This window comes from Mastigoproctus giganteus, chromosome 2 (assembly GCF_048544385.1).
Source record: "Mastigoproctus giganteus isolate SK-2022 chromosome 2, ASM4854438v1, whole genome shotgun sequence".
NCBI lineage: Eukaryota > Metazoa > Arthropoda > Arachnida > Uropygi > Thelyphonidae > Mastigoproctus > Mastigoproctus giganteus.
Window position 1 is genome coordinate 244674036 of NC_143576.1, and position 15215 is coordinate 244689250.

Here is a 15215-nt window from a genome sequence, read left to right on the forward strand (position 1 = left end):
TGGTACAGGATATTGCTGGTATTGCACTGCCTCCAGTGGATGCAGGATTCCTATGGTTTTTCGCCTAGTACAAGTAGAACTAGCCAACATCCTCGTTGGCTGGTGCCTCGAGGCAGCCTACGAGATTCTCGCTGTTTCCTGGTGGCTTAGGGGCCAGCAGGGATAGTTAGTCGCCTCGGTTCAGGCTTAGTTGTAGCCCAACTCCTCGTGGTATATAAGGCACTGGGCAGGCTTTCCAGGTGATCGCCTTCCTAGTGACAAAGTTGTCAGAAACAACATAACACACACACACTGAGAAAACATAACACTACACACACTTCTGGCTGTTGTGCAGAGTTCTGTATCATCACAGAGAAAGAAAAATATCACAAAGAAACTTGCCAATGTTCCCCAACATGCTTCAGGCAACAACTGACCATGCTGCTTTGCAATAGCAAGGCTAACACGTCGAACAACTTTATTTACATAACCTGTAGCTTTCTCATAGTGTGCCAAAACTTACAGTGCTGTGTGTCGGCCGTGTGGCTACATGCTGTTGCCGTGCCAAAATGCACTCTGGTGTCACTTTTTGAAACAAATTTTTGTGCCTTTTGTTTCTGCAAGGTTTAGACACTGTCTATTCAAAATTTCAACCTGTATTTGCCATCATCAGAATATCCATCAAGGTTTATGCTTAAGAAGTTTCAGTGTTTCAAAGGTATTGCCTGGAAATATTTTTTGAAGAATACTGTTGTTCCTGAATGGCAAATAAGAGGAAGTCGAGAGTCTTTTCTTGATGGTCCACGTATCTTGGTCTTCGCACTTACTAAAGGTTAGTTTATCCTCCTATGCCATGCCTTGTTGAAGTCACTATAAGATCTAACCTCTTTGATCTTAAGTCTTTAGCTACCAGTTTCTTCTTTATTTGTGCCCTTGTGAACTAGAGTTCATACTTCTCATCCAGGGGAATTATGCCTCAATGAAATGATGACCTCGTAATTGTATCAGATCATATCATTCACTGAGTTAATAATATTTTTGAACTTAGTGAATGATATGATCTGCAAAACGTAAACATGTAATGTTATCCATCAATAACAAAATGTGTATAATCTGAAAAATCACTACTGGCATGACATTCGGTGTCAGACGCATAGGTATAAGTATCTCGAAAACTGTTGTCACAGATTGTATCAGTTTTAAAATTCTTTCCAACCAGCAGCCCCCAATTACTTCAGATGCTGAAAAAAACTTCCTTACATCATTTGACCATTCTAATACTAATCTTAGTACTATATTTTTTAAACTGATTTTTAAAATATCAGTACTATTGATAACGGCCTCCATAGCCGAGTGGTCAGGAGAGGGGATGCATTAGCACACGCTCTTTGAGTAGACCAAGGTTCAAGCCCCTGACTGCTAAATACAGTTGATCTGCCAACCCGCACCGGACCAGTATGGCAGATTATGGTCCATTTCCCTCAGCATGAATTGTTGAGGAGGCTTCCATCCTGCAGTGGATTGATGACTGCAGTTTACTCTCTTGTTTTTTTTTTTTTTTTTTTACTATTGATAACTTTTTTTCAGAATGTGTGCCTAATAATACTTTTCCTAGCTGATAACATAGTATGGATGTGCCAGTGTATACAAAAAATGACAAAAGCGGGAAAAAATTAAGAAGCCACACAATTCATTCCCTCATTTTATCGATTACGACAGCTTTGTAGCCTCAGCAAGCAAAACCCATCATTTTTCTATCCCTCGCCCCATACGAGCTGATCACGCAAATTTTAAAAATATACCGCTGTGAAGTTTACGCAGTACACAAAGAAACAGGGCCGGTTTTTCCTTATAACTGGCGCTTGTTAGCAACTAGTCGACCTTGACCTAACCTTCGCACACCGGACAGCAAACCGTCCTTTTTAGATGCAACTGATGCTTAGAGAAGCACTCAATAAAGTCTATTTTCCCTCACCTTGACACTGTACAAATAATCAGGATCATTTACAAAATTAAAAATTCAACTCCCTCCTAACGAAGCTATAAACGCATGTACGAAATGGCACAAGCTTTTCATTTATCGTTGTCTCTTTTGAGTACACATCGAGCAATTCGATATCCATTCCGGGTGAAAATCCTTTTACCATCTATCACCGTTCAGCGCAAAATACTGCTGTCAGAAGTTTAAGAGAAACTGAATTTAAAAGAAAGGGAAGGCTGCAAGACAACACGAACGACTTTCTCTTTTTAATCCACCAAGATGGGACAATAAGCGAATCGATCTTTCTGAGGTGTCCAACGTTACAAGCGATTACTATTTGATTCTCATCAAACAGTAAATAAATGCCAACGCCAAATGATGAAAAACAAAACAGTAGAGTGGAATATTGCAGTGTTGGTGTTGATAAATCAGCGTTTCTGAAATGCTTTCGTTCGGCAATCTCCATAGTGATATCGTACTTCCGTATACTATAAGGATGAAGCGAAGTTAACGTGACTCATCCGAAACCCCTTGACCTTGAAGATGGCGGAAGGAAAGGTCACCTATAAGGTATCGGCAAAAAAGACTTTTATAGTACCGTTCTTTGTTAACTGTCAGCATTCCTTAGCAAAAACGAGTGGGCGAAAAGGAGTGAAGAGGTCCCTAACAATGGAGTTTTTCGTGTGGATGAAAGGGAAAAGAGTGCAAGGGTGGAAGAGACGCGAGGGTTAGAACGCGGCGGGTGAGGAGAGTGCGGGAGAAATGGAAAGTGAAATTGGGAGCATGTCGGGTTTTATTAACTTTTCGCTCTACCCAGTCATCCCTCCACCCTTTTACTCTCTCTTTTCTTACCCCTGCCCCAGCATGTAATCTCATTTTCTAATTTTCTCTCTCCCATTCTGTATTTCATTTTCCAAATTCCACTTCTTTCAGTTTTCCCTTTCTTCTCCGTTGTATTTTTCTCCAACTTCCACTCTCACAACCATTTGTTTTCCAATTCTCTTTCTTTTTATTCTTTAACATTTTTCGCTTCTCTCTCTCTCTCTCTCTCTCTCTCTCCTTCTTAAAATCAATCATGCATTTCCTATTAGTTATATTTCAAAAAAGTTCAGAGCAAATATTATCAATGCTTTGTTAGCTGTTTTTCAGTTTGTCTATCAGTAAAAATACATAATCTTGCTTCTGGACGAATGATTTTGCTGAGCTATTTGGCATTTGAGATATTTAATAAAATTTTTACTTATCTACCAAACTCTGCAAACTTCTTGTGGTCGGTCTGTCTGTTTTTCGGCTTGGAAAACATGAGTTCCAGGAGAAAACACCATAACTCTCATACGCGGTTACTTTGGGTCAGACTATAGTGGAAAAATACCTATGAATACGGGATTCGAACCTAGGTCTTTTACACACGGTGTGGAACAGTGATGGTAGACATTGATAATGTCAAGGACTAGAAGTTTATTCTCGTTTAATGAGTTTGGAAGCGAACCATGAAAGGAAGACAGGTGCCACTTCAGAAGATGAGTGACTTTGGAAATATCTGCTGCAACAGAGAATGAGCTGAATTTGTTAGATGAATCATTGATTAATCTGATTGCTCTTCTTCGAATAAAGTGTACCATCTTTAGAGAAGTTCGAAGAACCACTTCCCCTGTTTCCATACGGAAACTATATGCTATTGTAAGCGAATTTAAGATTTGTATAAAGTTAACCATCTCTGAATTAAAATAAAGCTGAGGGTGAAAGGGAAAAGTAGTTTGCTGGATACAGATGAATGAAAAGAATACCCAATGACGCTTTAATTATACCAAGGGAATTTATGTTATTTCGTGAGAGTTTTCTGAGCAGTTTTGGTTTTATGAGGGCATAAGTCGAGGGAGCTCAAGTTCAATATTTTATTCTTCAATAAAACAACCATTGTGATCTAAAATAAGTGAATCTCTATACGCAATATCACATGAACAAATCAATGTTAATTAAGACTGTTCCGTCCCTAAATACCAAATGACGAAATTCCAAACTTAGAAAGACTTCCGCGTAGGGTCTACCCAGATTTATTTCATTTTTCCAATTACCGATGTATATTTAAAATAAGTACAATTATATATTTTTTCATTATTTCAGAAAAAAACAAAAAAAACATTGTTTTTTAGTAGAATAGGGAAGTTATTCCCACGCATGCTGATGAATGAATCCATACCCTATGTCTCGCCGAAATTACCTGACAGCAGGTCTCTGAAACATTCCAAAAGTCGACGGTCAAGTGCCGCTGAACACGTGACCTTCGATCAAGCACACGCATCAAGGAAAACGAATTTCAAATAAGAGCGATCCCAAACTTATCGCAAACCATACAGTGAATTGCAGCTCAGGTGCAGTTACCCATTCTCCTGCCATCTATATTCATTCTTTGCCCACAGGCTCGGGGATCGACACTACTCCAATGACAGGTGATAGGGCCACTAAACCAACAAACGGAGCAAAACAAGGAGGGGGTGAGACAAACACCCAATAACAATCCCCCCCTTAGTACATTAAAGCTACGGCACGGCCCAACCGTCATAATAACATGTCCGCGGGCTAGATCGATAAACACAACGGTGACACATTTCTACCTCCCAACGTAAGTCAATACAAAGAATTAATAGCCAGGGTCTTCGGATGCTCCTACAGATATTAGCGGCATGGTATTTTTCACGGTGTCACCAAATCTATAAATTGCAATATATAGGCAACAACTTTCTCAAATCTGTTAAATCATTTTTATGGTCTCATCCAAAAAAAAAGGGAGCAGTTTCTAATAAAATATCAATCCCTGTACGTCCAAAGAGAATCGGACACTGTTGTTGATGTATTCATCTATGAGTAAGGGAATAAACAACGGATGCAATTGGATACTGTGGATCTATAAATTCTTGATTATCATCTTTGCCATTCTTTCAGTGGATGGGATTCTGCTGTACCGACGATCCCGACATTGTCTTGAAGAGACGCAGCAGAGCAAAACAAATCGTGGAGTTGGGAAATTATTCCTATGCGATGGAATATAACATGACCCTTCGAGAATTAGTAACGGGTCAGCTGTAAAGGTCACAATTTCAGAGTTCATTGATGTTAAACACGAAAAACTGTGCTTCAGTCATATGATACACTTGTATAGTCGGAAAATGTAGTTGAAGCCAAATCACATAAATGCGTTACTATGACAACAGCGAAATGTGCACTTAATAGGTAATCACCATGAGACTACACTGAGGGACCTCTTAGATTCGGAACGAATAACTGACAAAGGGTTCGATTCGGTTTAAGCATTAAATAATATATCTTAAATCATACTCCTTGTGTCATGTGGACCGTATGGGTAAAATATCGGACTAATGTTTACTGATTTCCATTTTTTTCTTTTTCTTTTTTTTCCCTCCAGCAATGTTAATCGCTCGAAGTCAGAAGAGTCGATTACTTTGCAGGACTACGAGAACGAGTTCCTCTACCCAAAATAAAATATTAAGTCTTATAAAGACCACACCCGTTCTCTTTCCTATTGCAGTTTATTAATAGCGGCCGCATTCGCCCACCCCTCCTCCTTCCCCAAACAAACGTTTTTGTACATGCATTCTTCAGAATGTTTCTTCAAACAATTTCTTTTCATCTGCTAGCTCAAAATTCATAGGTCCAACTTCAGTCATTAGACTTAATGCTCATTTATTTTGGGGTGTGGTGCGAAAAGACAAGACAAGAGATTTTTTTCTGAATCGGAGATTTTTTGTGCCTTTCTGCAAATTCCTTTTAACTTCACAGATTATCGAAATTACTCTTTCCCATTTTAGATCTTAGCCGAATGCTCTTAAGTGGTTGGTCGTGACAATTTAGAATAAGCGCCGAGGCAGTTGAGGCTATGAGGCATCAGTATATCTGAAAATAGACAGGAAATGGTTCCACGCAACGAGACAGATTCACCCGACCACGGTGAGAATAAAGCTCATAAAAGTTCATCTTTCTGACAAGAAATATTTCTCAACTTTGGCAGACTTCGAAAATAAACCCAACTCTTTTTCATTCGAAGAGACTGTGCGTAAGTACAAATATTATCTACATGAAGGGAAAAAAAGAAATTGAGGACCAGTTTTCAGATGGCGCTAAAGTCTAATGACTACTTAGTTTTGTTCTCTGATGAAACTGGAATTGCATGGCTAAAATAATCATAGACTAACAGGCGATATACACACCTCCCCAAAAGAAGTATCCGGACACACGTCGATTTCACACTGACTTCATGGCATTCACTTCAATGGTGTGTCCCCTTTAGCCGCTACAATATACTCCATTCTCCAGGATAGTGGACCAATTTCCACCAACGAACGAATGGCTGCAGTGAGTACAGCCCTCCAATCTTCCTGCAGAACAGTGACCACTTGAGCTGCTGATGTGGTATTGGTCTGGTCTTCAGTCGAAGTTCCAGTTCATCCCAGAGGTATTCCATAGTGTTCAAATCTAGACTTTGCGCCAGCCATTCCAACTTTGGTATATTCATGTTTGTAAAATATTCTCGAACGGATCGGATGTATGGCATGGGGCATTATCCTCTTGAAACAAATATGGGTCTGCACCAAAGAACTATCACACTGTAGGAAAGCATGGAATTGCTCAAATTATTAAGATAGGTGAAGACATTCGTTGTTTCCTTCCCCGCAAAAACTACCAAAAAGGTTATAGACCACACGATGTGGAAAAAAAAAAAAAAAAAAACTCCATCTCCTCCGAACTTCACTGCTGACACTCTGGCGGCAGACGCCCTCCCCACACCCGCTCACATGATCGCAATAGGATGTAGCAAGATTCGTCACTAATATAGAACCGATTTCTACCGCTCTTAATTAAGGCGAGACCACTGATTACGTTGATGTTTGGCTCTCTCCCAGAAAAACCGAGGCTGTGGAGCTTTGTACATAGTGTGTTTATACAGATCTCAACCTCTGTTGACGTCTTAAACTAGTGGTCCATCGCCTGTGGATAGTGTAGACTGTCAACAGTTGCATGAATCGACAAGCCAGAAATATGACATCGGACATTAACACTTCTCGAAATCAGTCAGCTCGGCTCTATGCGCCATGACGAGAACAACATTCGCCTTCCTTATATACCAGTAAGGGTCACTTGTTTATTCTGGCTTTGTCCAATGGACTGTGAAAAAAAGGGTTTCAGGATGGTTTTGACGGTAATGTACTTTACCATACCAAAAATAATAGGACATGTACTTCATAACATAGGATGGATTTATTAAGAAAATTAATATCCGGACGGGCCTGAATTTGGCCTTAACGACTGCGTGAATACACTATGAAAGGCTATCCAACAACTTATAAAAAGCGCTCTCACTGCTGAAGACCTTCTTAGGCGCGCTGAAATCCTGTCCGAATTTACTCTCCAGGCTCTCTTTTTGGTTGAGATTGGAGCTGTGTGGGGAAAGAAGGGCATGGCATTATTCCTATGCTATCTTCAATAAATCATGTTGGGTAGGGTATAGGTAGAGGCCACACTACCTACCATAGGTAGTGAAATACTCTCCCTACCATATATTAAAACCAACTTCCCAGAGAGAAAACGTAATATACCAAATGATCTGCAGCACTATGTCGCCGTTCTCGATGTCCCAACCAACCTCACACCATTACATAACACTGCTCCAGTACTATCAGTTATTAACAGTCATAAGAACCGTTATTAGTTATTGGTTGGTAAACTAAAATTATATTGCACTTAAATTATCTACATTTTATGGTTAGAGATGTTCTCGAATTTCCTTTACCGTATCTTATTTTAACTCGCCGTGAGTTTCCATGAAGATCTCATAAAACTATACAGTACATAATTACTTGTTGTGTATACCTGGGCGCAAGGACAAATACCATGATGATGATGACCTGTGCGCAAGGAAAAACATTAAATTTCTAATTAAATAAAATTATTCCAAGGTTTTTGTCTACCATTAAAATGTAAGTTTTGCAAGACTTTTTAATATCATGATTTGTTTAGAAAATATTCACTAAAAAGAAGGGGAAAAAAAGTTAAACGAAAGCTGTTCTTGGTCTGTTTGTAGCATTTTTAAACAAGCAGAAAAAAAAATGGCATCGATATCACATTTCATTGGAAAACTTGAAGATGGAAACCATGTTATTTAATTCACACAGATAATAATCCCTTAATGGAGCTTAGAGTGCGATGACCACACCCTGGGGTCCTCATGCATAATGAGAGTTCCAGGAAACTATTGAATTTACAATTTTCAGAAGGCAAAAGCTGAAGAATGCAAATTCTGATGACAAAGGGCATACAAGAGGGGGAATTCGAGAAACTGGTGAGGTAACAATTCATATACATCCATGAGAAGTGGATAAGACAGAGCAAAGTCAAACATTAAGAAAGCCAGAATGAGTAAGAAAGTTAACAAAATATATAATTCATATATCTGTAATATAAGCAATTTAGTTTATCTAATTTTAAATAGATGAGCAACGATTTTTATCCTGAGACTTTTGTTCACTAAACACTGCTTACTAATGAACTGGATCGCAGGATAGGAAGAAAATATTTGGTAACCAAAATAAAAAGTGGGAGAGGGAAGGAAGATCTTCGATAGGGAGAAAAGAAACTCGATGTAAAATCACAATCAGTAGCATGATAACGGAAATTACATGGACCTAAAGCGTACTTATCAGTTTGTGACAGACCCGGGACTATCTCTCCAAATGAATCTCTACGTTAACCTCATTAACTTCCGATAAACAGGACCCAAACTTCTGGAACTGTTCTTATCATTAAAGTAAAACATTAACTTAGAGATTTAAAACCCAAAAATCATATGGAACACTAATTGGGTCGCATCTATGCTTCATCTATACATATAGGTGGATGACAAAAACACTGAGTCCCATAAGTATACACAAAAACAGCAATCACTGGCTAATGTTGACACTTCAGCAATAAACCAGACACAGCGTAAAGTCTGTTTCCTAATGACAAAAATTAGCACATCATCCTGTGAAGAAAGTGTTGCCAATGCAAGTCTGTATTTCGAGCTACGCCCCTTAAACAAACCATAAGCGAATGAGGAATGATACATTCCTTTCTCTAAAATACAGGAAAGTGGCTATAATACTTGTACTACAGGAAAACTGGAAAGCTAAAAGTGTAAGGTCAATTTGTAACCAGTCTGAGAAAGCCATTAGGAAACCAGAAAAAAAGGAAAAAAGTTCGGCAGCTGCTTAAGTTTTTGAAGATTATAATTATTAAGATTATTTCAAAGAAGAAAAGAAACAATGAATTAAGAGGACGAGTTACTTCAATGAGTTTTACATTCGACTCTGAATGGATGTTGGCTGGTTGCCACACGTGTTCTAATAGATTTTGAAGAAAGTATAAAAATTAAAAGTTCATAGATGCCGGTACAGAAGAATAATACCCGTGGAAATTCCTAGGAGAGGCAAGCAGCATAAACTAAAATTCTGTATGATAAACAAATGGAAGAAATCAGAAAAGAGAGAGAGAGAGAGAGAGAGAGAGAGAGAGAGAGAGAGAGAGAGAGAGGGTAGAACAATCTCAAAGGTAGATCGCATTGAGGATTTGTACAAGGTTATCAGTTGACCAGAAGTAACGCTAGAGAAAAACCTGTATTTTTAAATGCTGAGTAAACTACAGCTTATCTTTAAGCCAAGAATGATTAGGAGGACCATCCATTATCACATACAAACTGGCTACCAAACTCCATAGAGCTGAAAATAAGTCATCAGATTGAATGTATTAAAACTGGTTTATGTCATATTCGATCAAAAGCATCTTAGAATGTTTCCAAGGCATGTCTAGGTTCCATGAACGATGATCCCCTTCTCCGAAGATCAACAGCTACAGAATGCATACTAGTGACCATTAATTAAGAGAGAAATTAGAAGATAACTTAGGAGCTGGGTGTTAATGGATTTCCCCATTACTTTAAAAACGGTTGATGGAAGAGTAATAGGACAATCGCTGTATGGTAAAGTTCAGCTAACTCTTGTGCGCGAAGGATAGGCGTCATATGCAAAAGTTTTCATTCCACGTATGAAAGTAAATGCTAATGAATGAAAAATATAAAATGATGGTTGGAGAAATATCCTCAGGAGCAGAAGACTCGTGACATTTGGATAGTTCAAATGCTTTTGATCAATAAGAATTTATAGTAGTAATGAGTACATGTTTGATAGAGTGGAAAAAGGAGAAGTTTGGTAAGAATGTCGATGTAGAATCAGATACGGATTATTGGGTGGTTGAATACCTTGTTTTCGCATAAATAAAGTAGTTTCTTTTAGAACATCAGTGATTGTATCCACCAGGGAAGACAGCTGGAGAATTAGGATGATAGAAAATTAGCTTTCTTTTCAGATGGTAGTGAAACTGGACAAGTTTCGAAGCAGAAATAAAAGTCAAGGTGATCAGAAGCTGCATTGCTTCGACAAAGGACAGAGCTGAATTGCTATTTCAGACAGAGATAGTTCTCTATTATCAACTTTTGATTGTTAATATCTGATCTGCAACTGCTGCAAGCAATAACAAACAGAAACGAAGTTGCAAATATTTTATCTTATAAAGCTTTAATGCCTGTATTGAAAAACCAAAATTTAAGCATAGAAATATTTTTTAATTCCCATGGAATGATTTGATTTATGCAATCGGGACAAGAAGTCTAGAACAGCAATTCAACCCACTGAAAGAACAAAAATTAGGCAAATAGCATTTCAGCAACGGCCAAAAGATGAAGCTCAGGTTGGTTGCAAGGAAGTGGTTTCCTACAGCAGAAGAGATGACCACTAAGTTGATACCAAAGAACAGCTGACATCTGTATACTTCAGTGGGTTACCGGGGTGGCTGAAAAGATTGTGAGAGTTTTGAGTGAATGGTTACCTGGTATTTGCGTAAATAAGGTAGAGTTTCTTTTAAACTATCAATGTTGAATTCCTCTACATCTTAGTCAGCTTTGGTCGGTACAATCAGAGAAAAAAAGAAGACAGCGGGAGTGATGAACATTACCTCAATGGTAAGGGTTACAGAGAATAAATACTGAACACGCTAAAAACCAGCGTAGCCAATTAAGTACAAGCCCCCCCCCCCCCCCCAACAACATAAAGAATTGACAGCCAACTACGTTACAAAACACGAGACAGCCCATCTCGTTTCCAAGAGGTGCACAGCTGTCCCATTCAATCCTTTTGCAGATAATGTATGCGTTTCCTCTTAAACACTAGGGCCGTGTTAGGTTTGACTGAATCTTTTTACCAATAAAATGATTATTTATCAGTAAATTAATCTGTCAGAGCGGAATAAACAGATTTTAAGTTAAGAAGATCAAAAAGAAGGGGAAGAGAATCAACATTACGCAGCATGTGAAAAGTTATTAAAATGAGTATAACGAAATAGTGTGCTTGGAATAATCGACAGTTGAGCATCAAGTGGAAAGAATATAGGTATTCAATTTTTAATTGAAAATAAACTTTGTGGATGTTAAACCTGAGACCAGTATAACTATGAAATGATTTAGATTTCGGTAAGTTAAATTTGTCCGCAAACAAGATTATTCTGTTAGGCTTTTCAGAGTTCCTTTAAGGATGAGTGTGGTTGAGTTCTTCAAGGGAACTCGACCACATTGGAAGTGGTAAAATAATTAGATTAGCACACATTGACACCAATCCTTCAATCCCTGAAGCGACTTTCGGTTCAGGGATGATCAAAAGGAATACTGTAAGAGAAGAAAGTATCCACTAACTTACCCGGAAGTATCCTAAAGCTTTAGGTTAAGTCCAGTCAACTAACTAAGGACCGGACTATAGATCCATTCCAAAATCAACGAATGAAGAAATAAAAAGCGAAGACTTTCATGCAGGGCCTGACCACTAAAAGCATCCGACAAACAAAGCAATAGCGTCCCCTATGCAATGAAAATCTACTGCCCAAGTTGGAAGAGGTTAGCAGATGAATGCCCCAACGCTGAATCACGCCTGTCGTATCTTCCAGAATACCTGGCCTTGACAGTTTAATGATTTTCTTTTAGATGATTCATACCTAAAATTACAAACAAGCCCAAGGAAGATGATTGTCCCTGGTCGATCATTTGCTAAAATTCTACACATACAACGTAACAAGATTGCTGCAAGCAAAGAATCAGTATCATCAGCATTTAATATGCAAAATCAGTTCCATCAGGACTGATTTTGCATCAGAACTGACGATGTTAATATGAAAAAGTAAAAATTCCAGCTAGGACAACAAATAATAATAAAAATCGTACCACAACAATAGCTGTAATTATGCAAATTTCTAAATCGGATTATTAACTTTTTTTTTATATATCTGCAACTATCAAAATCAAATTTTACAAACGAAACTCGAAAGGAAAGCCAATTGATACATAATGGTTGTCCATTTTTTCCAATGAATATAACTAAAAAATATATAAGCACCCATTTAAATTTCAAATAATTTATTTCAGTTAATAATTTTTAATTCGGTGCCACGTTAGAACGACTTTATACATCAAAGTAGATGTGGGAGGGGACACTGTATAAATAAAACTTCTTTCAATGCATTGCACATCCCAATTCTTTGCCAAAGATAAAATCCTACAAGATACTAGAAGAGAAGAGTTAATTCGTAGAACTTTCTCAAATATTCGAGGAGAAAAAATAGAGCGAAAGAAGACGGATCGAAAAGGAAAAAAAAAAAAAAAAAAAGCGTACAATTCAACTTCTCTAGTTCTAACGGTAGGAAAATTTGAAAGCTGCGCCCTTTCTGAAAACTAAACCAGGACAAGGGGCCTCTCTCTGTCTAACAGTAGCCTACAGCCAACGCAAATCTGGTGTTTAGGGGCGTTTATGTAAGCTTCGGGGCAACGGAAGGAAGCGAGCGACGGAGTTTTTGAAGGCCACCTATGACGCAACTGAGCAAAAATGCTGCATTCAAACAAGGTTTCAAGCGCCCAGCGTCCATGCCAAACTGGTTCAGGACAATGCAAGTAGCCAGCGTTCGGTTCTGAAAACTGCCGCTAAGCCTTGTCGCTGCTCCGGGCTGGAGGCAACGGCAAACACGGCATAACTTAGTCCCTTTGTCCCCCGCCTTACACAACGGTCCCGGTCGCCGCCGTGAATGCAGTCGAGCATTGGGCACAGACTAGGTGACAGGGAAAATCCATTTACTCCATACAATGCACGAATGTGACTAGCCTCGTCAAAAAGGTTACCGTATCGGGTTTTGCCGTTCCCGTAGCTACCTTGCCCTTGAGGGAAAGCTTCGGGGTGAAGCGAACTTTTCGAGTGACAACCCCTAGCGAGGGGTGTCATTCGTACAAACTATCCCCAAAAACAAAAATGGCTTCAAATAGTTAGCAAACTCACACAAACAAACGCTCGGGGCACGCCTTTGTCCTCGTGGTCGCTGTGTGTGTGCGTGTGTGTGTGTATGCACTACCTCGTGACTTCGGCGTCGCACACTACGCAACGGACGCTATTTTCGCCCTCACGACGGGCGTATCGATGCAAGAGGTCACCGTGGTGTCACAGACAAGCGACAATCTTAAACCACGGCCGGAATGTATTTACCTTCATTGAGTAGGTGCCTGTGGCAATGGCGAAGTTAATCTCGACCCGCTATGCAAATTAATTAGCCCAGTCACGAGCGACCATGCACCTAGAAGCCACAACCGCCACAACACGGCATGCTGACAATGCCACTAACAAGCGATGATCGTCTGGTAGCTTCTAAAGCTGCCACAGTCCACCAAGTGTCGACTTAATAAGCTAGTACACAGCAGAAGATTGTACTCACCTCTGGGTAGAGCGCCTTGTTCCTCGGAAGCGTTGACATGCTCCCTAAATCGGACTTGAAAGGCAACACTTCTCATGCGGTGTGCGTTGAGTAAATACAAACATACCACTCCGCGTTAAGAGAATAAATATTCCGAGAAACTAGTCGCAAGCGAGCTAACTTTTGTTGTTCTCACTTGGCCACATCATTTCGAAGAAATACACGCACAACGAACAACAGTAGGCGAATACTTACTTGGCACTACTTTCTATAGCGGACGCCGATGTTTTCCTAAGCAGTGCACTGTTCATGCAACTGACGTCAGACGCACCTGCTGGGTAAACAGAGAGATCGGTGGACAAATTTAGCTCACCTACGGTCGACAAGGACACAAGTAAGGCTTCATAGCCCTTTGCTTGATAAACTTTGATCCAGTACCTGAAAAATGAATAGGAATTGGTCGAATAAATGATTACAAATATGAAACGACCAAGTGTTCGATTGTGAAGGACTACGACAGTAGTTACAAGACTCAGATTACATGGTTAAATGTACCGGTCGTATTACTAAGTGTGAATTTGCACGTTGACTTGCTTGTTGGGAACATACTACAGTGAGACAGGTAGTAATTTATGTAATATGAGTAGGCAAACAGCTATTTAAGTTTAAAATAGACTGAACGATTGACGCACAGAATACTGTGATCAGATTTAATAGCGCACGATAAGTATACGACAGTTTACAATTCGATACTCCTCTAATGCTTACTGTCATTAACGTTATTTTTGTTTGTACCGTTTTAATTATACTGCAAATAATCACGCATCGTAAATCATTAATGAAAATAAAAATAATAATAAAAAAAGAATAAACTTGCTTTTTCGCATTTTCGTTTTTACTCGCGATTCTTACATAGATAACAGTAGGCCTAATTTCAATTTAAGTAATTCTAACGCGCTATATACCAAATGGATTAAAAAAGAATAATAATCTCTACTGAAAAAGTATTCGAAATTATTAAAAAATATACTTGACCGTTAGTTGTAATGAGGGGAAAATTTAAATTTAAATTATAAGTGATAAAATCTTAAAAATGAAACTGCTGTAGTTGATAAAACATTAAATGGGTAGAAGCAGACGAAAGTGATGAATTGCCAACTACAGCGACGTTATGCGGCGATATTTATTAGAAACTAATTTATTGGAAACCAATTACGAAGAATGTTTTTTGTTAAAAAATAGATTAGCCTTCTTAATGCTAGTATTATTCCAAATTAAAAGCGATAGTGAATTTTGCATTGGGCTGCTTGATTTTTTAAATTTCTCTATTTTACTTTACGTGTATATAATGGAAAGAATTTTGATTATTTTCTACCCGATTATATATAATGAAATTTGCACAAAATTCCAAAAGTCAGAGTTTGTGAAA

General features: G+C 38.7%; 1 protein-coding gene across 4 annotated transcripts in view; it reads right to left on the reverse strand.

Moving 5' to 3' along the window:
- Positions 1-13896, reverse strand: part of LOC150090338 (forkhead box protein P4-like) — a 482373-nt gene extending 468477 nt beyond the window's left edge. For 3 of the 4 annotated variants that reach the window (XM_090389816.1, XM_090389817.1, XM_090389811.1), the window contains exon 1: positions 13808-13896. The gene's annotated coding sequence lies outside the window, so the exon portion shown is untranslated. The remainder of the gene's footprint in view (positions 1-13807) is intronic. The other variant, XM_090389812.1, reaches the window with a different exon arrangement.
- Between the last annotated feature and the right edge of the window lie 1319 nt (positions 13897-15215).